Genomic DNA, 23,434 nt, shown 5'->3' with positions numbered 1-23,434 from the left:
TCGCAATCCTATTGGCTAAACATGACGCATACACCTATCAATCACGACCCCACCTTGACCTTGATTGGCTAATAGCGCCCTGACTGGAGAAGACTAAATTATACGTATAATGTGAGGGCGGGGCTCCAGCTGTCGTATCTTAACTAACGCCGCAAATCTGCGCATTTTCCACTGTCAGCTGACGGGATAACGTTCAATTTATAAGTGTCGGATATTACCCCGCCACTCCTACTGGCTGAAGGCGCCTTCATACGCCCTGCTCATTGGCTGGATCCTCCTGTCCATTATCCGCCTGTCTAGTTAAGTCCCACCTCTTTGCCAGCTGCGGCAAAGGGAGTATTTCTGGCCTTCTGATTGGCGGGCCCCCAGACGCTGCTTCTGGCTCCGCCCTTCGGCTGCACTGTGTTAAACCATTGGCTGGGCGGACCGGCTAGTGTTCCATCGCTACTTGTGATTGGCTGGCCTGGCAGTCTGTCAGTCGCCTCGGTGAGGGGGAGCGGCCGGTCTCTCGAGGTTTCTGCGGCTCTAACGGTGGCGGCCGTGTGTGAGGAGCCGAGATTTATCGCTCAGGTTATCCGTGCGGAGGAGAACGGGCGCCGGTGTCCGAGTAAGTATCCGAGGGAGGCTGCATGTGTCCGTCATACTGCTCCGGGGGCTCCGCGCACTGCCCGACCGACTGCGCCCTCCGCCCATGCTTCATCCTGACCGACTGCGCCCAACGGGCTGCATTGTAACTACTCCCTCCTGTATACTGGGCCTGGGGGCTGTGACTGCTGCCCTCCTGTATACTGGGCCTGGGAGGGGGGGCTGTGAGTGACTGCTGCCCTCCTGTATACTGGGCCTGGGGGGAGGGGGGGGGCTGTGAGTGACTGCTGCCCCCCTGTATGCTGGGCCTGGGGGGAGGGGGGGGGCTGTGAGTGACTGCTGCCCCCCTGTATACTGGGCCTGGGGGGAGGGGGGGGGGGCTGTGAGTGACTGCTGCCCCCCTGTATGCTGGGCCTGGGGGGAGGAGGGGGGGCTGTGAGTGACTGCTGCCCTCCTGTATACTGGGCCTGGGAGGGGGGGCTGTGAGTGACTGCTGCCCTCCTGTATACTGGGCCTGGGAGGGGGGGGCTGTGAGTGACTGCTGCCCCCTGTATACTGGGCCTGGGAGGGGGGGCTGTGAGTGACTGCTGCCCTCCTGTATACTGGGCCTGGGGGGAGGGGGGGGGCTGTGAGTGACTGCTGCCCCCTGTATACTGGGCCTTGGGGGAGGGGGGGGCTGTGAGTGACTGCTGCCCCCCTGTATACTGGGCCTTGGGGGAGGGGGGGGCTGTGAGTGACTGCTGCCCCCCTGTATACTGGGCCTTGGGGGAGGGGGGGGCTGTGAGTGACTGCTGCCCCCCTGTATACTGGGCCTGGGGGGAGGGGGGGGGGCTGTGAGTGACTGCTGCCCTCCTGTATACTGGGCCTGGGGGGCTGTGAGTGACTGCTGCTCCCCTTTTTCTGTACTGGTTTTGGGGCCTCCTCCAGCCTGGTGCGGTTCCGTTCTCTGGTGTATTTGTACCCACCCTCTATACAGGCCATATTTACTGCAGTGTTCTTGTATATGATTTGTAAGGAATGAAGTTAAAATTGTCAGCCGGTGTACAGGCCATGAATGGGGAGAGGGGACGGGGCGCAGAGGACAGCGTGTCTGCAGACCCATATTCAGAGGCTCCAATAAAAGTTGATCCTGGGACAGTTCAGTGTACAGGCAGTGGTGGTGGCTGCCGTGTATTAAACAGGGTGGTATATAAGTGGCGGTGTGGAAGGTGGTGGCTGAGTGCCAACGGGCACCGATGGTGTGCATGCAGTGTAGTATACAGGCAGTGATGGTGTGTTCTCATTTAGTATACAGGCGTCAGTGTGTGGGGAGTTTGGTGAAGGTGCTCCTGTAGTGTGTGCACACATAGTATACAGGCAGCGGTGGGGGCGCCCCGTAGTGTCGTATACAGGCAGCGGTGGGGGCGCCCCGTAGTGTCGTATACAGGCAGCGATGGGGGCGCCCCGTAGTGTCGTATACAGGCTGGGGGCGCCCCGTAGTGTCGTGTACAGGCTGGGGGCGCCCCGTAGTGTCGTGTACAGGCTGGGGGCGCCCCGTAGTGTCGTGTACAGGCTGGGGGCGCCCCGTAGTGTCGTGTGCAGGCTGGGGGCGCCCCGTAGTGTCGTGTGCAGGCTGGGGGCGCCCCGTAGTGTCGTGTGCAGGCTGGGGGCGCCCCGTAGTGTCGTGTGCAGGCTGGGGGCGCCCCGTAGTGTCGTGTGCAGGCTGGGGGCGCCCCGTAGTGTCGTGTGCAGGCTGGGGGCGCCCCGTAGTGTCGTGTGCAGGCTGGGGGCGCCCCGTAGTGTCGTGTGCAGGCTGGGGGCGCCCCGTAGTGTCGTGTGCAGGCTGGGGGCGCCCCGTAGTGTCGTGTGCAGGCTGGGGGCGCCCCGTAGTGTCGTGTGCAGGCTGGGGGCGCCCCGTAGTGTCGTGTGCAGGCTGGGGGCGCCCCGTAGTGTCGTGTGCAGGCTGGGGGCGCCCCGTAGTGTCGTGTGCAGGCTGGGGGCGCCCCGTAGTGTCGTGTGCAGGCTGGGGGCGCCCCGTAGTGTCGTGTGCAGGCTGGGGGCGCCCCGTAGTGTCGTGTGCAGGCTGGGGGCGCCCCGTAGTGTCGTGTGCAGGCTGGGGGCGCCCCGTAGTGTCGTGTGCAGGCTGGGGGCGCCCCGTAGTGTCGTGTGCAGGCTGGGGGCGCCCCGTAGTGTCGTGTGCAGGCTGGGGGCGCCCCGTAGTGTCGTGTGCAGGCTGGGGGCGCCCCGTAGTGTCGTGTGCAGGCTGGGGGCGCCCCGTAGTGTCGTGTGCAGGCTGGGGGCGCCCCGTAGTGTCGTGTGCAGGCTGGGGGCGCCCCGTAGTGTCGTGTGCAGGCTGGGGGCGCCCCGTAGTGTCGTGTGCAGGCTGGGGGCGCCCCGTAGTGTCGTGTGCAGGCTGGGGGCGCCCCGTAGTGTCGTGTGCAGGCTGGGGGCGCCCCGTAGTGTCGTGTGCAGGCTGGGGGCGCCCCGTAGTGTCGTGTGCAGGCTGGGGGCGCCCCGTAGTGTCGTGTGCAGGCTGGGGGCGCCCCGTAGTGTCGTGTGCAGGCTGGGGGCGCCCCGTAGTGTCGTGTGCAGGCTGGGGGCGCCCCGTAGTGTCGTGTGCAGGCTGGGGGCGCCCCGTAGTGTCGTGTGCAGGCTGGGGGCGCCCCGTAGTGTCGTGTGCAGGCTGGGGGCGCCCCGTAGTGTCGTGTGCAGGCTGGGGGCGCCCCGTAGTGTCGTGTGCAGGCTGGGGGCGCCCCGTAGTGTCGTGTGCAGGCTGGGGGCGCCCCGTAGTGTCGTGTGCAGGCTGGGGGCGCCCCGTAGTGTCGTGTGCAGGCTGGGGGCGCCCCGTAGTGTCGTGTGCAGGCTGGGGGCGCCCCGTAGTGTCGTGTGCAGGCTGGGGGCGCCCCGTAGTGTCGTGTGCAGGCTGGGGGCGCCCCGTAGTGTCGTGTGCAGGCTGGGGGCGCCCCGTAGTGTCGTGTGCAGGCTGGGGGCGCCCCGTAGTGTCGTGTGCAGGCTGGGGGCGCCCCGTAGTGTCGTGTGCAGGCTGGGGGCGCCCCGTAGTGTCGTGTGCAGGCTGGGGGCGCCCCGTAGTGTCGTGTGCAGGCTGGGGGCGCCCCGTAGTGTCGTGTGCAGGCTGGGGGCGCCCCGTAGTGTCGTGTGCAGGCTGGGGGCGCCCCGTAGTGTCGTGTGCAGGCTGGGGGCGCCCCGTAGTGTCGTGTGCAGGCTGGGGGCGCCCCGTAGTGTCGTGTGCAGGCTGGGGGCGCCCCGTAGTGTCGTGTGCAGGCTGGGGGCGCCCCGTAGTGTCGTGTGCAGGCTGGGGGCGCCCCGTAGTGTCGTGTGCAGGCTGGGGGCGCCCCGTAGTGTCGTGTGCAGGCTGGGGGCGCCCCGTAGTGTCGTGTGCAGGCTGGGGGCGCCCCGTAGTGTCGTGTGCAGGCTGGGGGCGCCCCGTAGTGTCGTGTGCAGGCTGGGGGCGCCCCGTAGTGTCGTGTGCAGGCTGGGGGCGCCCCGTAGTGTCGTGTGCAGGCTGGGGGCGCCCCGTAGTGTCGTGTGCAGGCTGGGGGCGCCCCGTAGTGTCGTGTGCAGGCTGGGGGCGCCCCGTAGTGTCGTGTGCAGGCTGGGGGCGCCCCGTAGTGTCGTGTGCAGGCTGGGGGCGCCCCGTAGTGTCGTGTACAGGCGGTGTGTTATGAAGGAATGTATACAATGAAATGTCTATTACCGTGTCACTGGCTGTTTACATGCAGAGCTCGGGGTGAAAGAGCAAAGTACTGAGGCTCAGATGTGCAGATTGCTGTGTCACCTGTGATGCGCAGCGCTGCAGGTGTGGGTGTTCTGCGGGGCTGGCTGATGTCTGGATGTGGTTCTTTCGCCCTCTGCAGTCAGCTGGGGCCGGGTCTGACACTGTCGCGCGCTGTCTGTCCTGTTACCTGATGGGATTGTTATATTTACAGAAAACTCAGTATAATCTGCCTCTTGACGTGTGAAGGACTGGCCCCTTCTACGCCGTGGTGGTGGCTGACTGTGTCTAGTGTCAGTTTTGCTTCTTTCCATTGCAGCTGGATCATCTCTGCGCCTTTTCTAGGTAGGAGGGAAAGGAAGACCCTTAAAGGGGTTGTGCTGACGTATTTCCCGCCCGCTCTGATATGAAGTGCACAGTTACTTCTGCACGCAGGGCTGTGGTTAGTCGTGGTCACCGCCCGACATTCAGCAGCTCGAGTGTATAATTCTGTCTCTGGAGAGGAGGTGAAATGGTCCCTTTTATAAAATGTACAAATCCTTATATAAAGATTATATATGCACCGAGGGTCTGTGGAGATCTGACTGCTGGACCCTGAACACCCCCCCCCCCCCCCACACCTCAAACCATTGCTATGACCTTGTTTAAGTAGAAATATGGAGTCCGATTCTCCCATCATACTCGTCTGTCTGCTGTGACCGGCTGTATAAGTACCTTATGGTGAATCCTGATCCTGGCCGCTGCGAGGGCACACGAGGACAGGCGGCTGCCAATCCTGCTGCCATCACCAGACCTGTGATTAAGGGCCGGCGCACACAGACAGCATCTATGGCCGTAAGCGCAGTCGTTCATTGACACTGATGAGGAGGAATTTGTGCGTTGCACTCAATACCACTCCACCAGTACTTGAGTAATGTGCACGTTTTACCCGACATGGAACAATATATAACTTTCTACTATTGGGAGACGTTCCCGTCTTGCAGCTTACAGGTGGCTGCCATGCTGTGCGGCTCTGTTCACACCTTATGTCACAGATTCAGACCACCTATGTGGGCGCCGGATCGATTCTCACGGCCAGGGCAGCTCCTTGCAGGAGGACTGTGTTTGGTGCCAGGAGCTGATTCACATCCCGTCAGGACAAGTTTTCCTGTATTTCACCTGTCTGAGTGCAGCCCGAGGCCTCGTCTGCTGCGTACGATCATCCTAAACCTCTGCCTTCACTCATTGACAACCTGCCAAACTATTGCAGCATCCAAGATCATGCCATGCTATTTATTTTCCTCTGTTTTGTAGGAAGTGCCATAATGCTGCGCAGAGGCACCGTACGGCGCCGTATATCTGCAAGTTATGGGACAGTACAGATTGCATATGCTATGGCTGGCTGTGAAATGGTTAATGGCTGGCATCTCCACACTTGGCGGGTGAAATCCCCGTACCCTTTCCTTCTTGCTTTTTTTGCAGCTCTGGCGTAACGAAAACTTTAATTTTTCTGGTTAGAAAAATAGTTTAGAGAGGAGGGAAGAGCTGCGCTTCCTAAATAGGGAACTAATTGAGAGCGGCCCCCCTGTAAGCGCACGTCTCGCGTGTGCGGTTATGGCTGCCTTGGGATGACCGTAAAGCCCCCCATCTCCGGCCGACCCTCCCATACACAGGAACGCTGGCTCCTATACTCTGAGAGCCAATGTCCGATATAATCTGTAAGGGGTTAGTCTAGAAAATAAAAGGAAATTGGACTTGCCGGATCTTTCTGCGACATTCAGCAGAACCTCTCGATATCGGCGGCTTCAGCCGACTTTAGTCTTGTTTCTTCAGCCACTAGAGGGGAAAGTTGACTCCGCTCATCCCCGGTGGGATCGTCGGGGTCTTTTCCCACGTAGCGCAGATTTTAGCATTGTAATCTTGCACCAGGTCTGTGAATGAGCTTTACAGAAACTGCTTTCCTCGCTGCAGAAAGTTACCTGCGTCGCAGATTGGAAGTCCATAGGAAGTTAATCGGTGGACGTCCATGTGTGTGACAAGAGGGAAACGTTTGCTGCTTTTCTGCTGCAGATTTTCCGCAGGGGATATGTCACTTAGGGACATAATGTAAAGGCTAGGGGAATCTGTGGTAGCAAAAAAACTCTCTTGTTGCAGAAATGTGTCTGGTGTTTCTGCACATTTACCATTTCAAATAGTAAAATCCGCAGTGACGAGGATTTCAGGTCTGCACTACTGGACTGTTTACATTGCAGACTTCTCAGAAAATCTCCAATTGATGCTGCGGCCCTTCGACTTCCCTCCCCCTGGGCTGGAGGGGTCTGACCTGTGGGACCTCGCTGTTCCTGTGAATGACGGGACTGGTAAATCTGTTCAATTAATGGGAGCAGCTACTGTTTCCTGCACGGCATGAGGCGCTGGCTCAAAAGAGAAGATTAAAAAAAGTGTAGGGGCCACAGTGCTGAGATTAAACTTTTAATTTTCATCATCTGTGGCAGATGGGGCCCATTGTTCAATATAGAGGGCTGCGTGGGGGAAGGCTCGCCGTTCCATGGGGGGGGTCGTTCCGTATGGGGGGGGCTGCGTGGGGGAAGGCCCGCCGTTCCGTATGGGGGGGGCTGCGTGGGGGAAGGCCCGCCGTTCCGTATGGGGGGGGCTGCGTGGGGGAAGGCCCGCCGTTCCGTATGGGGGGGGCTGCGTGGGGGAAGGCCCGCCGTTCCGTGGGGGGGGTCGTTCCGTATGGGGGGGGCTGCGTGGGGGAAGAGGCCCGCCGTTCCGTAGGGGGGGTCGTTCCGTATGGGGGGGGGCTGCGTGGGGGAAGAGGCCCGCCGTTCCGTGGGGGGTCGTTCCGTATGGGGGGGGCTGCGTGGGGGAAGGCCCGCCGTTCCGTGGGGGGGTCGTTCCGTATGGGAGGGGGCTGCGTGGGGGAAGGCCCGCCGTTCCGTATGGGGGGGACGTGGTTCCGTATGGGGGGGCTGCGTGGAGAGGGGGGGGCGCCGTTCCGTATGGGCGGGTTGCATAGGGAAGGGCCACATCAGGTTTCCTTATTGAAGAGCCGCCGGAGCACACAAATGTGGTCGACCACTCATTCGTATAGGTGCTATGTATTATCGGGCTTTGTTTCCTCTTGGGGGGATCTTGTAAGGCTGACCTGGGGTGATCGTTGTTTCCTCTCATTAGCACATAGCCTAAGGCACACAAGAAGAGACTATGTGCCCACAGTAAAAGGTCCCTGCGGATTTTTTTGCCTGAAAATCCGCGACTTTCGCGGCAAATCCGCACCCGCGGATTTGCCGCGGATTTGCCGCGGATTTGCCGCGGATTTTGATGCGGATTTTATTTTTTTTTTTTTTCCCCATTCAAAACAGAAAATCCGCACAAAATCTGCACCAAACAATTGACATGCTGCAGATTGTTCCGCATCAAAATCCGCGGCAAAATCCGCAGCGGAAAAATCCGCAGCATGGGCACAGCATTTCCAAAATGCCATTGAAATGGCTTGGAAGTGCTGCTGCTGCAGATTTTCGGCAAATCCGCGCTAAATCCGCGGCAAAATCCGCGTCAAATCCGCGATAAATCCTGTAGCGTGGGCACATAGCCTTATAGAGACCAGAGTCGGCTTTACTCCATCAGACGCCGGTATCCCCAGTGCAGTCATCCATTTTTAATGAGTTGCAGTTATTAATAGTTGATTATGATGTGTAATTTGGGCAGAAGATAATGCAGCGCTGGATCGGCTCCGGGAGGCCGGGTACATTCACTGTCCGCTGTCATCCATTTATCTTCTTCCTTTTATATAAACTGTCTACATGATTTTGACAGCTTTTTGTCTGCAGCTTTGTTCATCCTGATCCACCTGTTGCATGGATAGAGTATTAGAGCCAATGATAACAGCTATACACTGACACATGGGGTATTTTGGATTAAAAAAAGAGCATTTGTTTTCTTGCATAATAATGGGCCACAAAGTATCTTGGGTTCATTAATATTTGGTGCTTTCCTCGCCTGACGAAAGCGGATCACTTTCCATATTGGACACTTCTGCTCTTTGTTGCTGATGACACACGGCTTCCAGCTCCAGGCGTGGCCGGTCGCCTTCTGTTCATTCTGTCTGGGATGAGGCGGCTATTGGCAGGATCCGGCGGTGGTCAGGAGGAGATAGCTGTGCCATGACATCACAGGATCCCAATACAGAGGAGGGAGAACTGCCGCATGGAAGCTGCAGGCAGAGAGGAGCTGCACACACCGGGACTATGTCAACACTTCCTGTCTGGGCCTTGGGCAGTCCAGCCTTGATTTTTGGGACATGGTGTGGAATGAAATCGCTGTCTGTCAGATCGAAGTCAGATCTCCATTCACAAACATGAAAAAATGGTCCAAGTGTCATCAGTGATAGTCACGGCTGGATAACTCAATGACAAACCTTCACATCTTTTGTAATGTTGATCACAAACAGCACAGACAGTACAGATACCGCCACTCACTGATGGCCATATTTTTTCCAGTATCGCGGATGAAACCTGACATATGACCAATTCCATAGATTACAATGGATGTTTTTCTTTGTGGAAAATGGCGATACATGTTCATGCAGCAGGTCTAATAGTGTGCACTAATATGCTCAGGATGTGGTCTGCAAGCTGCGATGCTTTGCGTGTCCTGACTCCTTTCTATCATAGCTGCGATGCTCTGCGTGTCCTGACTCCTTTCTATCATAGCTGCGATGTTCTGCGTGTCCGGACTCCTTCCTATCATAGCTGCGATGCTCTGCGTGTCCTGACTCCTTTCTATCATAGCTGCGATGCTCTGCGTGTCCTGACTCCTTCCTATCATAGCTGCAATGCTCTGCGGGTCCTTATTCCTTTCTATCATAGCTGCGATGCTCTGCGTGTCCTGACTCCTTTCTATCATAGCTGCGATGCTCTGCGTGTCCTGACTCCTTTCTATCATAGCTGCGATGCTCTGCGTGTCCTGACTCCTTTCTATCATAGCTGTGGTGCTCTGCGTGTCCTGACTCCTTTCTATCATAGCTGTGATGTTCTGCGTGTCCTGACTCCTTTCTATCATAGCTGCGATGCTCTGCGTGTCCTGACTCCTTTCTATCATAGCTGCGATGCTCTGCGTGTCCTGACTCCTTTCTATCATAGCTGCAATGCTCTGCGTGTCCTGACTCCTTTCTATCATAGCTGCGATGCTCTGCGTGTTCTTACTCCTTTCTATCATAGCTGCGCTGCTCTGCGGGCCCTGACTCCTTTCTATCATAGCTGTGATGCTCTGCGTGTCCTGACTCCTTTCTATCATAGCTGCGCTGCTCTGCGGGCCCTGACTCCTTTCTATCATAGCTGTGATGCTCTGCGTGTCCTGACTCCTTTCTATCATAGCTGTGATGCTCTGCGTGTCCTGACTCCTTTCTATCATAGCTGCGATGCTCTGCGTGTTCTTACTCCTTTCTATCATAGCTGCGCTGCTCTGCGGGCCCTGACTCTCTTTTCTGTCGTAGCTGCGACGCTCTGCGGGCCCTGACTCCCCCTGTGTCGCGGCTGCGCTGCTCTGCGGGCCCTGAATCCCCCCTCTGTCGTAGCCAGCAGTACATTGTGTTTTGGGTAGAAGTGCAGTTGGTTTTGACCAGATGGACCTATTATCTCCTCCTCTATGGGCATTGGGTGCCGTGTCCCCTGTCAGTCTCCGGACCACTCTTGGTCAGTACCTACCGCGGTCTGGTGCCCCCCCCCCCCCCCTTCTTCCTTGTAGGCCGGCAGCGGTATTTGCTGCCACTTTGGAGATGCTTCTACCGATTTCGTCTAGACCTCAGTTTGGCCCTTGTAGATGGCGCTCGGATCCTCGTGCTTGCTAATGTTTCCAGCTTCCACCCCTCCCCTGACGGGCTCCATTGTAATCAATGTTGTGTGACCTCTGGCTGGCCGCTGTCGCTCCTGTATGCATGCGGGGTGGATTTTGGCCGGCCCTGTGTAGTAATCCCTGTAATTTGTCCGTGTTTATAGGGGATTTACCATCTCCTGCTCCATAAACCGCGCTGTCACCTTCTCATAGTTGGAGCTTTATTTCATGGCCATATAATTGCTCCTGGTCGGGTGTGACTCCGGCTGTGTGCATGGATGGTGAACTAGAACACGTGGCGGCGTTTAAGCCATGATTGATTGCGCAGTGGTTGTATACCGGCGGCGGTGGCACTAGTGTGGTCCCCCGTTATCACTCCTGCTCTTACTCTTGCTATCTCTGGGAAAGCTGGGTGGCCTCACTGTTAATATACGTACTGCTGAGCAGCATTGCCCTCTATGGCGGCACTTTTTAGGTTTCGCTCCCGCAGGAAGTTCCTGGAAGGTTTGTGGTTTTGCATCTGGGCCGATTCCCACCTGATGTTAATGGAGCGTGAGTTTCCTAGACGAGTCAATGGTAACAAGTCGCAGCACGGCCGTCTCCAGCCGCCGTCAGTGGAAAGCTGGATGAGCCGGCCACGTCCCGGGCGGCGCGTTACACCTCCGGTCGTGCTGTCTATCTTCTGTCCCACGTTTCCATTTACTGAGTCGGCGCTTTCTTCTGCCCCCGGGGGCTCGTCTTATACAGCACATGATCTAATATGACACGAGGGGGGGACGCACGCTGTTATAGGTTGTAATGGGACATGCTGGATGATCAGATGTTCTGGATTACTGGATGCAGAAATGTGACATTCCTCTCTGAATTGTTGCTCGGTGCCGTGTCATTGTATTTGGCCATTCGTGCACATCACATGGTTAATGATGGGTTATTTACCTATTGCTGTCACGTCACCATTTTCAAAAAGTGGACTGCGCTTTATTTGTACAGACCTTTTTATTTTTATAGGTGTAGTCTGCTTTTCTTCTCCTCCTTGCTTTACAGTGCAGCTTTGTTCCATTAGGCCTCAGCCTTGGCCAGTTGCTCCAGTTTAGGTGCGTTATCTACAAGGCTTTGTGGTGATGGTTCCACCTTCTGTTTTGAAAAGGCTCAAGGTGATGCTTTGCTGTTCCCCTATGCTTTACACTGCAGCATGTCTTGTTCAGATTAACCGCTGTGTCACATAAGGTTAAGTCACCACAAACGACAGTAGGGCAGCTAAATCCTCCGGAGGCAGATTACTGCTTAATTGCTGCACTTAAAACAAGGAGAGGCCTCGTTAAAGGGGTTTTCTAAGACATTGTTAAGACGAGACAATCGGAATCCACAGCGAGTATCCAGCCTATAATAATAAGTTTTATTTCTATAGCGCCAACACATTCCATTATAAATAGGGTCACTATTTTGGTTACAATGCTTTCATAGATGGTTGATGTTGGTGCGGGCGGATCGCTGCGGCTCTGTTCACACCTGCGTTTATCGCATAAGTATGAGACTGAATAGTGCCGCTCGCGGCTGTGTTTAGATCAGTCTGATCGTAGTCGTCGCGGTCCGCCGGGTGCGGTTGGTCCCAGCATGTAAGGCACCAACACTCCTCCCCTGACGAAGGCAGAACACCCCCCCCCAAACCCCCTCCCCCCCCCCCCCCCCCCCCCCCCAAAAGCCTAAAGATGGGCTCAGGATGTGAACAGAGGGGACCATTCTGTGCTGGATGTGGATTTTGCATTTAGCTTCTGGTCTTGGTAAGCCTAGTAATTTCAGGTGGCTTTTCACAATGTATTGTCATGCCCATACCAGAGGAGCGTTATTTTTCATCTTATATTCTGCATTTTTCACCAGTTTTCCGCTCTGCAGCCTCTTTTCTGTTCTCTGAGCTTATGGGGGAGATGGGATGTGATGTCTCTCATACAGACATTTGGGGGGGGGGGGGGCCTCAATTCCTGCTCTCCCTTGTCTGTGTAGCTCATGTTTGGAAGAAGCAGCATAAGACCTCGGCTCCACTTGTATTTTGCATGGATGAGTGCAATCTGATAAAACATCGGACTGCACTCGCACCAGTGTAAAACTATGGGGAAGTGTCCATCTGCAATTCTTCTCTCATGCCATGTCGGCATGAGAAATCGCAGCAGTCTTGGCTCATGCACAAGTCTATGGGTGCATGTGAAACATCGCACTGCACTCGCATGTCATCCGACCGCAGTGCAATGTATGCAGAGACGGGCCGTGGAGGAGAGGGAGAAGCTGCTCCCTCCTTATCCGCAGCTGTGATACGATCGCAAGACACCCGCAGCAGAGGATCATTCGCATATTGCTTCGCATGCTCTCTCATCAAAAGCTATGTGCAAGTGGACCCGAGCCCTAAAGGACATTATATAACAGCAATGAGCAAGGTAGCTGTGAATCCAGCACTGAGATCAGCCAAATAGAAAGCATCAGCAGGGAGGACATCATACAGCTATACTGAGCAGAGTAGCCCTGAATCCACCAGTGGGGTGAGAAGAAGAAATACTAAAAAGAAGCATCATGGAGGCTATACAGCAATACTGAGCGTTGTAGCTGCAAATCCAGGACAGGTGTGAAATAAAACACTGAGCCTGTGTCTCTCTGCTCCGCCACCCATCTCCATAAGCTTCTATAGGCAGCTGTAACCTGACCCCTCAGTGATTGGACTATCCGCATTGTGTGCATTTTAGCATTTTTTTTCCTTTAAATCTAGGAGTCAAGGAGAATTGGCTCATAAGTGGAGAAAGAAGCAGATTTCTCTGATTGGGTATATTACGCGTTTGTCATGGTCGCCTGTACTATGGGTTTGTCAGATATATAATGACAGTATTTAGTATCGCAGTAGAGTTGTGCTAGACTCAGTAACAGGCTCCTCTCTAAGAATTGGTCTGAAGATGAGGACTCTATTCCCTGACAGCAAGCAGATAGACATCCAAATGATGTGACGCTTGCAGCGCTTTCTGCTGTGACACATGGCCGGCCCTGTACTCGCGCCGTTCTTGCACCTGCGCTGGCTTTATACTGCTGCAGTTTATACGCCGGCATCAATCATGGTGTTTATGCTAATGTCGTGTGTAGGTGACTGCAGCCCCCCCCCAGATATTCCGCCGGTCTCTGAAATTCCTCACATTTCTGTGCTGTGGGATGGACTGGAGATTGCAGTGTGGGAAGGCGGAAAATCTGCTACATACAGTGTAACCGCGAAAACCCAGGAGGCCTGGTGGCCATCCGGCTAATAAACTGGCACTAGAACGAAGGTGGGCATCATAAAGGGTGGGAGTGCGCCCCTGCACCCGTCACACCCTCTGCCTCCGCGCACTTGTGTCTAAAGGTATATTCACATGTTGCAGATTTTACTGCTCCTCAGCCAAAGCAAAATTTGCTGCACATTTATAAATCCTGTAAGATGCATGCAAATCTGCTATATGTGAACGAAGCCTAAAAAATGTGCCAACAAAAGATGGCAGTTACAAGTCTTTCTTGTGATTGTGGTGGCCGGTGAGACGCTCTGCACGGGGTGAAGTCACTGGGATTATGGAGGATGTGGAGGCTGGTGAGATGCTCTGCACGGGGTGAAGTCACTGGGATTATGGAGGATGTGGAGGCTGGTGAGACGCTCTGCACGGGGTGAAGTCACTGGGATTATGGAGGATGTGGAGGCTGGTGAGATGCTCTGCACGGGGTGAAGTCACTGGGATTATGGAGGATGTGGAGGCTGGTGAGACGCTCTGCACGGGGTGAAGTCACTGGGATTATGGAGGATGTGGTGGCCGGTGAGACGCTCTGCACGGGGTGAAGGCTCTGGGATTATGGAGGATGTGGAGGCTGGTGAGATGCTCTGCACGGGGTGAAGGCTCTGGGATTATGGAGGATGTGGAGGCTGGTGAGACGCTCTGCACGGGGTGAAGTCACTGGGATTATGGAGGATGTGGAGGCTGGTGAGATGCTCTGCACGGGGTGAAGGCTCTGGGATTATGGAGGATGTGGAGGCTGGTGAGATGCTCTGCACGGGGTGAAGTCACTGGGATTATGGAGGATGTGGAGGCTGGTGAGACGCTCTGCACGGGTGAAGTCACTGGGATTATGGAGGATGTGGAGGCTGGTGAGACGCTCTGCACGGGGTGAAGTCACTGGGATTATGGAGGATGTGGAGGCTGGTGAGACGCTCTGCACGGGGTGAAGTCACTGGGATTATGGAGGATGTGGAGGCTGGTGAGACGCTCTGCACGGGGTGAAGTCACTGGGATTATGGAGGATGTGGAGGCTGGTGAGACGCTCTGCACGGGGTGAAGTCACTGGGATTATGGAGGATGTGGAGGCCGGTGAGACACTCTGCACGGGGTGAGGTCTCTGGGATTATGGAGGATGTGGAGGCCGGTGAGATGCTCTGCACGGGGTGAAGTCACTGGGATTGTGCAATGCTGAAAGTATGTCCCTGACAATGGCCATGTTCGCGCAGTTTTGGCGGCGCAGGCAGCGAGCGCGGAGCAGAGAGACGGCTTTTGTGTGATTTATTTGGAATGCTTCTTCATTAATACTATGGAAACCTCTGCGCAGAAGATGTCATTCACTGGTGAGCGGCCGCATTCAGCCCACAGCCTCCACGGAAGAGGCCGGCGAGCCCCATTACTTCATACACTGCGCTGTAACAACCAGGACATTGTTTAAAGGAGAGCTCCACAGCCGTTCTGACTCCTAATACACAGTGGATTTAAAAAGTCTACACACCCCAGTTAAAGTGCCAGGTTTTTGTCATGTAAGACAATAATTTCAGAACGGTTTCCACCTTGATGCCACCCCCCCACCCCCCTCCTGAGAAATGTTTTTGGGTGAAAATATAAAGAACTTATTATATTGTGCTTGCATATATCTGCACACCCTCACACTAATACATTGCTGAAGTCCCCTTTGAATTTTTATGACATTGTTCAGTGTTATTGGGCCAGTCTATCACATGGCACATCTAGGATCGCCGATCTTTGCCCCCTCGCCATTGCAGTCGCTCCACATCTGTCAGATTGCGGGGGCGACGTCTGCGTACAGCGCCCTCTCCAGGTCACAGCCAGATTTTCCCTTTGGTCCAGGGCTGGGCTGTTCCAGAACTTTGATCTTCTGGAGAAGCCATTCTTTTGGTAATTTGGATATATTTTGGGGTCGTTGTCGAGCTGAAAGGCTCAGGCCTGAAGATTTTAATGCATAATTGACAATCTGATATTTGTAATGTCCATAATTCCCTCCACTTTGAGTAAAGCCCCAGGTCCAGTTGCTGAAAAATGACCCCAAAGCACAATGCTGCCCCCACCATGCCTCACTGTGGGGATGGGAAGTGTTGGCTTTGCACCCTTTGGCAGACTTTAAATGTTTTGGTGAAAAGGTCAGGCGTGAATGGTTTTTCTTTGTACGTAAAGGCTTCTGTCTTGCTCCCCAACCCCACAGGCGTATTTTGTTGTCATGTGCAGAACATAACCAGGAATGGCCAGAAATTCCTGCAGCTCCTTTAATGTTGCTGTCGACGGCTCACGTCCCGTACCAATTTTGTTAGTTTTTCTGAGGGGCCTCCAGTTCTAGATAATGTCAGTGTTGTACCAAATTTAAGCCACTTCCTGATGACCTCTTCATAGTGTCCATGGTAGATCTAATACCTAGGAAATTATTTTGTACCTTCTCGTGACCAATGGCTTTCAACGCTGCGATCCCTTTGCTGTGTTGTCAGCTGTTTACGGACCAGAAAACGTCAGGAAAATCCTCCCGGATTAATGGGACTTTCTCTGGGGTGAATCAGAATTGCTGTAAATGACAGTGGCCGAGCTCTGACCACTGTGTAACACGAGGAATTGTGACTGCCTGATTCTAAACACTACATCCCCAATTATAGGAGGGTGTTAACACTAATGCAAATAGATAATTGTAGTTTTGTTTTCTTTATCGGGGGGGATAAATGATTTCTGTTTTTCTCAATGGATTTGTATAGATTATAGGAAACATTAAAAGAGGGAGGAAAAAAATGTAAAATTGTTCTTGGTAGGATTTTATTTTTTTTAACTTGGGGTGTGTAAACTTTTATATTCTCCTTTATACGGTAATAAATGGGTGTTTTCTTTTTTTTTTCTTATATATATATATATATATATATATATATCATTTATCTATATATATATATATATATATATATATATATATATATATATATATATATATATATATATATATATATATATATATATATATATATATATATATATATATATATATATATATATATATATTAGTATTGTTGCAGAATATAGAAATTCTAATAACTTTGCATAAATCTGCACACCCCAAGCAAGAATTCTTAGATTGCTGGCCCGTCTTTAGGGAAGGTTGGGTTACGGCGCAGTCGCAGGCTGCTGTATCCGTCCGTACATCGGTGACTTGTCTCGTATCCGCTGAGGCTGACCTGCAGGACCCGGGGAGGACACTCGCCTTCTCTAGGACTTTTTTGGCTTCTTTTTGTTCCTGTAATGTCTGTCTTGTGTTCTTGGTCCGATGCTGTGTTTCTTAGTAACCTGCGTCTCTTTACTTCACAGGAAACCTGTAGGAGGGTGAACGCAGGACGCTGCAGATCAGGTACAGTATCCGTGTCACTGTACAGCGCACACTATACGTCTTGTGCTTTTGTTTATCAATCTTCGTAGCAGACGTTACTTGTGATGTATCGTAAGGACATGCCCTGGTGGTGGAGGCTCCGGATTCCTGGGCCGCAGTCATTTTTGGCTTTTTATATGCTCTGCAGAGCTCTCGCCCATGGGAGAATCATCACAGTCCCATGCTATGTAGTTAGTGTTAGAAATTCCAATCATGTCTTTGTATAAGCCGCATGTGTCACCCATAATTCTGTTTGTAAACAGGAGGCTCAGGCTAAACAGAAATATAAGAGCTATCCTGGTAGTGGAGCGCAGCAGTGTATGGAAATCTGGATCTTGTAGATTTTATTATAATGTACATCCTGTAGTATCCTTTAGAGCTGTGCTCCTTATTCTGCTGGTGCAGTCACTGTGTGCATTACTGATCCTGAGTTACCTCCTGTATTATACTCCAGAGCTGCACTCACTATTCTGCTGATGCAGTCACTGTGTACATACAGGAGGTAACTCAGGATCCGTAATATATAATGTATGTACACAGACTGCACCAGAAGAATAGTGAGTGCAGCTCTGGAGAATACAGGAGGTTACTCGGGATGCATGTACACAGTGACTGCACAGGCAGAACAGTGAGTGCCGCTCTGTAGAATAATACATTATATTACTGATCCTATTATACTCCAGAGCTGCACTCACTATTCTGCCTGTGCAGTCACTGTGTACATACATTACATTACTGATCCTGAGTTACCTCCTGTATTATACTCCAGAGCTGCGCTCACTATTCTGGTTCAGCCACTGTATGCTTTGTAGTATTGTGGTTGCTGATTACTCTCCCTGGTCGTCACCCTTGTCTGTTTCTTGTCTGATTCCAGCTTGCTGACTGTTTCCAGTAGTATAATGCTCATTGTAGGGGTCCTGTGAGCAGCAGTTCTCCTGTGTCTGATTCTTTTCTGCTCGGTTTTCTGACCTCCTCTCTGTGACTCACACGCTGGCCGCCGGCCACACACCCTGCATGACGAACCTTTTTAGGAAGCCGGGCTTTCCTTTTTGGAAGTGATTTGTTTCTTATTTAGCAGGAAATAGGTTTGACTCCGTCGAGTCCTTTGTTTTTTCGTCGAGGTCGCTTTAAGGTCTGAGCGAGGGTGAATGTGAACCTCAAGGTCTGTCCAGCCCATGCACAAAAACCTTGAAAATCTGTTTGCTGTCGTCAGATAAGAATTTTTATTTATTTTTTTTCCCATCTAGAGGCCTGATTCTTTTTACAGCTGAGGGTTTGTTACAGCAGTATCCTTGTATTGGTGAAGCTCCTGTGCTGCTTTCATCTCTGGCGTGTGCTGTGTATTCATCGGTCCCCGGCGCGCGGTCATGGCTGCTCCTTGTAGTCCGTGTGCCCCTAATGCTGGATGCTTGTGTCCTGCCCATGTGCTCCACTTGCTCCGCTCGCCCGCCGGCCTCCTGTGTGCTCCGCTCGCCCGCCGGCCTCCTGTGTGCTCCGCTCGCTCACCAGCCTCATCCTCTCTTGTTTTTGCCAGGTTTCATGTGTCATTTTTGGCTGTGTCCTCAGGGGGAAGCTTGGGAGCGGTCGTTGCTCTGACGCTCCAGTTGCCACTTTTTTTTCCGTCTTCCTGTCTCTGTATTTTTTTTTTTTTTTTCTTTGCACATGTGGTTATATCCACGCAACCCTGGCTACATACAGAAACGTTACTGTGTCCTGCAAATGTGATCCCTGTGGCTGCAGTCCCTGGTATGTTGTTACCCTGGTGATCATTGCTTAAAGGGTGGTATTCCTATCTGTATAGGGGAAGGCACAGGGCAGCTCAGTGGTTCGCAATATAGCTTTGCAGAGTATGATGGTGCTATGAGTGATATACCGTATTTTTCAAATTATAAGACCTTTTTCCTCTAAAAAAAAATTTGGGAGGAAAATGAGGGGGATGTCTTATAATCCTAATGTAGCTTACCGCGAAGTGAAGAGGTGCTGTGCTGGCTGCGGTGGAGGATGTGTGGAGCAGGGCGGTGCGGCGGGTGAGATGCTCTGTCGGCGGTGTGGGCTTTAAATAATGGTGCCGCCTCTGGCCTATTGATCTCCCAGCAACGGACTTAAGGAAAGTGGCGCATGCGCAGATGAGATCTCCGCTTGTCATTGAGCTGAGACCTCCATCTGCGCACGTGCTGACTCTGGCCACCATTCCTTTTAAAGCCCACACCACCCACAGAGCATCTGTGACACCCACCACCGCACAGTGCCTGCAGCCAGCACAGCCCCCACCACAGCGCCTGCAGCATCGCCCTACTCAAGCACCGCCCCTGCCTCCTATGACCCTGCTCCACTGCCCCACCTCCTCTGATAAGACACCACCAGGGTAGAAGATGGACCTTTTTTTTTTTTTTTTATATATAACCTGTTTCTCTAAATTTGGGGTGCGTCTTAGATGAATAATACGGTCTATGATATGACATCAATTAATGATCACTGGGGGTGGGACCTCTCAGACCCCCCCCCCACCCCCACATAGTTCTTCGAAAAGAAAGTGTACCAGGTTGTCGCCATGTGACATGGGCCCTTGTCGTCCCTTTTACTGAATTTGCCCCATTCTTCTGTCCATGCCAGGCTTGCCATGTTCATACATGCATTGTAACAAACCCTCAGCTCTAGACATTTCTTTTTTTTTTTTTTTTTTTTTTTCAGTGAATGCCCATTGAGGACTTGCCATTCTCCTCATTTCTAGGATGGATGACACTGTTTTTATGTGCAGCTTAAAAAAATCAGTTTCTATATCTTTTCAAGTTGCATTGCGCTCCTATCTGTACTTTGCATTCAGAGCTGCATTCTTAATTCTGCTTGCCTGGAAATGCAACAATATTGCTGTAGGGGTAATATGACCCAGGTATTATGGGTCGTGCTTTAAGCTGTCAGTCCGCTCGGTTTGTGCTGTCAGTCGCAGTTTTCCTGAGCTGCTCCCGTCCCAGATGTAAATGCTGGGGTTGTGCGTCCTAATCCAGGAGGTAATTATCTCAGCGCCTCCCTTAATCCGGATACATGACGTTACCCGGTATTACGCTCTCTCATGGCGGACCTGTATACACCGCACATTCATAATCTCTGGATGCGGCTCATCATCCCCTTTTCGTTCCCGCGGCCGTATTTTTACCCCCCCCCTTCCCCTTCCTAGAATCGGAAAGAACAGGCTTCATGGGTATATTCCAGTGATGGTTTATTGCTGCATTTAGTGGGTTATTCCCCCCCCCCCCCACACACACCTTTTGTATAACCATATTTCTGTTCCTCTTTTAGTCCTCCTGGAAATGCAGATGTGGGAGTCGCTATTTTGCCTTGTTGAAGGAGCGTGTCTAAAACTGTCCAATCATTGCTGAGCCTGTCACTGTATGGCCACACCCTTAATTGGTAACACCCCTGCTGTCTGTTATTTTCAGGAGGAGTAACAGAGGGACGGTGCAGCACGGGTTCTAAGAAAATAACCTTTAAAATGAATGTTGTGCAGGATTTACGAGAGCGGACGGATACTATTTAATGCTTAATGTAACAAGTTTGGGGTTGTTTTGTTCCTGTCCTTGGTGAGGCCAGCCTGCTGCACTCCCCGCTGCACCGTATACAGATGGCATTTTGCAGAAATGGTTTTTTTTCCCCGCCATGTGCTGGTTCGGTTGTCTTTTCCGCGGCCTTGTCTTTTCCGCGGCCTTGTCTTTTCCGCGGCCTTGTCTTTTCCGCGGCCTTGTCTTTTCCGCGGCCTTGTCTTTTCCGCGGCCTTGTCTTTTCCGCGGCCTGCGTTCAGGGAGAGACAATAACATAAGGGAGCGGCGTCTGACACCGGTCTGCCAGCAATGGAAATAATTTGTCATGGATATTAAAGTTAAAGCTGCTTCAGTCTAGATGCCGGACTGTATCAGTGACCCCTGTAAGCACAAAGCCTAATTTATCAATTTAGACAACATATAGGTTGAGCCTGAAATAAAGCGAGAAATGACCACTAGGAGGAGCAGTGTATGCCCAGCATTTAGCGACAGATGACCACTAAAAGGGAGCAGTGTGTGCCCAGCATCTAGTGAGAATTGACCACTAAGGCTATGTGCGCACGTTGCGTACATTCACTGCAGAAATTTCTGCAGCGATCTGAAGAGCACACGTGCGCTTTAACTCGCTGCAGAAATGTCCGTAGTGAAAAAAAAGCAGATTCCATGCGCTCTGCCTGCAGCTCCTGCCATAGACAGAGCAGGAGCTGCCGGCAAAGCGCACGGAAGAAGTGACATGTCACTACTTTTTACGCAGCGCTTCGGCGGTAGCTGAAGCGCTGCGCTCTAAAACGCCACGTGCGCACAGCCCCTGCACAATCTCCTTAGACTGTGCAGGGGACGCAGGACGCATGCAGTTACGCTGCGCTACAAAGCGCAGCGTAACTGCATGTATTTACGCAACGTGCGCACATAGCCTTAGAGGAGCAGTCTGTGCCCAGCACTGGCGTGAAATGACCACTAGGAGGAGCAGTGTGTGCCCAGCATTTTTCTATAGAGGACCTTTAGGAAGAGCAGTGTGTGCTCGGCCTTTTGCTATAAGGCTATCTACGCACGCTGCCTTGTTTTTGTGACCACAAAGATGTTTTTTTTTTTTTTATGGGTTTTTGGCCGCTAAAAAAACTCAAAGGCATCCACGGCAAAAACCGCATAAAAAAAGCATGCATTTTTGCCGTGTTTTTGTTGCTGTTTTTTTTCATGCATTGCATGGGTGAAAAACGCTGGCAAAAACGCAGAAAGAATTGACATGTTGCATCTTTGTGGTCACCACAAAAACGCACCTAAAACAAAACTGCACCATGCAGACAGCAAAAATGAAGACTCAGACCGGGGAAGCAAAGCCATGCCGTTTTAAGACCAAAACCGCCCGCATCCGAAAAAAAACCGCAAAACATAGCCTAAGGGTATGTGCACACGTTGCTTTTTTTCCGCGCGGAAAAAAACGCACCCTCTGGCAGAGGGGAGAATTGTAAACAATGCTTTTTGAGAAACGCATCGAAAACGCATTCGTTTTTCATGCGTTTTTCATGCATTTTTCATGCGGCGTTTTTTTAAGACTTGTCAGTGTTAATAAAGTTGGTTGAACACAGACCTTTGGAAAAAAAAACCTGTGATGTCATTTCCTTCTCCACATTCTGTTTGGATAAATGGGAGGGCTTGGAATGGAAGGAGCACCATTTGAATTTTGGAAAAGTTGAAATAAACTTCGCGCACCAAGCCCCTTGGGTACCTATACGTCAGAAAACCCCCACAAGTGACCCCATTTTGGAATCTGCACCCATCAAGGATTTTATTCAGGAGTATATTAAGCATTTTGAATCCACAGCTACTTCACCCAAAATGTTGCTGTAGCAACAATATTCTCACTTTTAGGCCCGTTTCACACGTCAGTGAAAAACACTGACGTTTTTCACTGGCGTGTAAAACACGCACATGTCCCTCCGTGTGCCGTGAATCATGGCACACATGGGTTGTCTAAGTGCAATCCGGGCTCCGTTCTCCGTGGCCCGTGATTGCACTTAGAGATTAACTCACCTGCACCCGCTCTCCATGGTGCTGATCGCTCCCGCGGTGCATCATCCGGCCGGCGCTGACCCCCGCAGCAGCTGCTTCCGGGTCGGCTGTGTCATGCATCATGAATATGCGCGACAATGAGCCGGCTCAGAAGCAGCAGGCTGCACGGGCTGCAGAGGACATCGCTGGACGCCGGGTGAGTTAAAATGATTTTTATTTTAAAAGCACGTTTTTTTTTTTTTTCTGGCACGTGTTTCACGGATCACACCACTGCGTGGTCCGTGGAACATCAGTGATGCCAGAAAAAAATGGACATGTCTCCGTGCGGCAATCACGCACACGCGGGTACGCCGCATGGAGACACGTGCAGTGAAAAATCACTGACGTGTGAGCAGACCCATTCATTATAATGCGTCTGCGTATGTCAGTGATCCTGGTACGTTTAAAAAAAAGCACAAACGTACCAGAATCACTGACGGGTGAAAGGGGCCTAAGGCTATGTGGCCATAATCCAGCGACACGGCGTCTAGTACAGTGCCAGCCTTCCTGCAGCTGCCCATGCCCACGATTTGGGTTCAGGCTGCTGTGGAGCTCTATGCTACCTGCAGAGAACACTCTCGTCTCTGCAGCATAAATTGACATGCTGAGGCTCGGGAAGCCACGCTACCGGTCAGTTTATGCTGCGGAGAAAAGAAGCACAGTGGGCATGGGATCTCCAAAAATCCTTCCACTGTGCTTCTACTGCACAACGCAGCGTTATGGACGCAGGGAAAACACTCAGCGTCCATAACGCTGCAAACCCTGATTGTGGGCACACAGCCTAAAAAGCGTCAATGGATGAAGGGATGTCAAATATATAGAACGTCCCACCCCCGCCTGCATATTCTAAGCTGGCACCTTTAGTACCTTTCATGTGGCACTAAAGGGTGCCTAGCTTAGTAATTATCCAATAAAAAAAAAAAAAATGAAAAAAATGGCGTGGGGTCCCCCCTATTTTTGATAGCCAGTCAGGGTAAAGCAGACAGCTGTAGCCTGCAAACCACAGCTGGCAGCTTCATCTTGGCTGGTGATCAATTTGGAGGGCTCCCCAGGCTTTTTTTTTTTAATT

The 23,434-nt window shown here is 52.4% G+C and overlaps 1 protein-coding gene across 2 annotated transcripts in view; it reads left to right on the top strand.

Annotated features, from left to right (window-relative positions):
- Nucleotides 1–452: 452 nt before the first annotated feature.
- The window catches only part of LOC142243657 (microtubule-associated protein 4-like), a 37,054-nt gene continuing 14,072 nt past the window's right edge, over nt 453–23,434 (top strand). Inside the window, exons 1-2 of one of the 2 annotated variants that reach the window (XM_075315786.1) lie at nt 453–607; nt 16,723–16,762. The gene's annotated coding sequence lies outside the window, so the exon portion shown is untranslated. The remainder of the gene's footprint in view (nt 608–16,722; nt 16,763–23,434) is intronic. The other variant, XM_075315785.1, reaches the window with a different exon arrangement.

The sequence above is a fragment of the Anomaloglossus baeobatrachus genome, chromosome 6 (assembly GCF_048569485.1).
Source record: "Anomaloglossus baeobatrachus isolate aAnoBae1 chromosome 6, aAnoBae1.hap1, whole genome shotgun sequence".
In the NCBI taxonomy this organism is placed as follows: Eukaryota; Metazoa; Chordata; class Amphibia; order Anura; family Aromobatidae; genus Anomaloglossus; species Anomaloglossus baeobatrachus.
The sequence above is the reverse complement of the archived record's forward strand: the minus strand, read 5'-3'. Positions and strand labels throughout refer to the sequence as shown.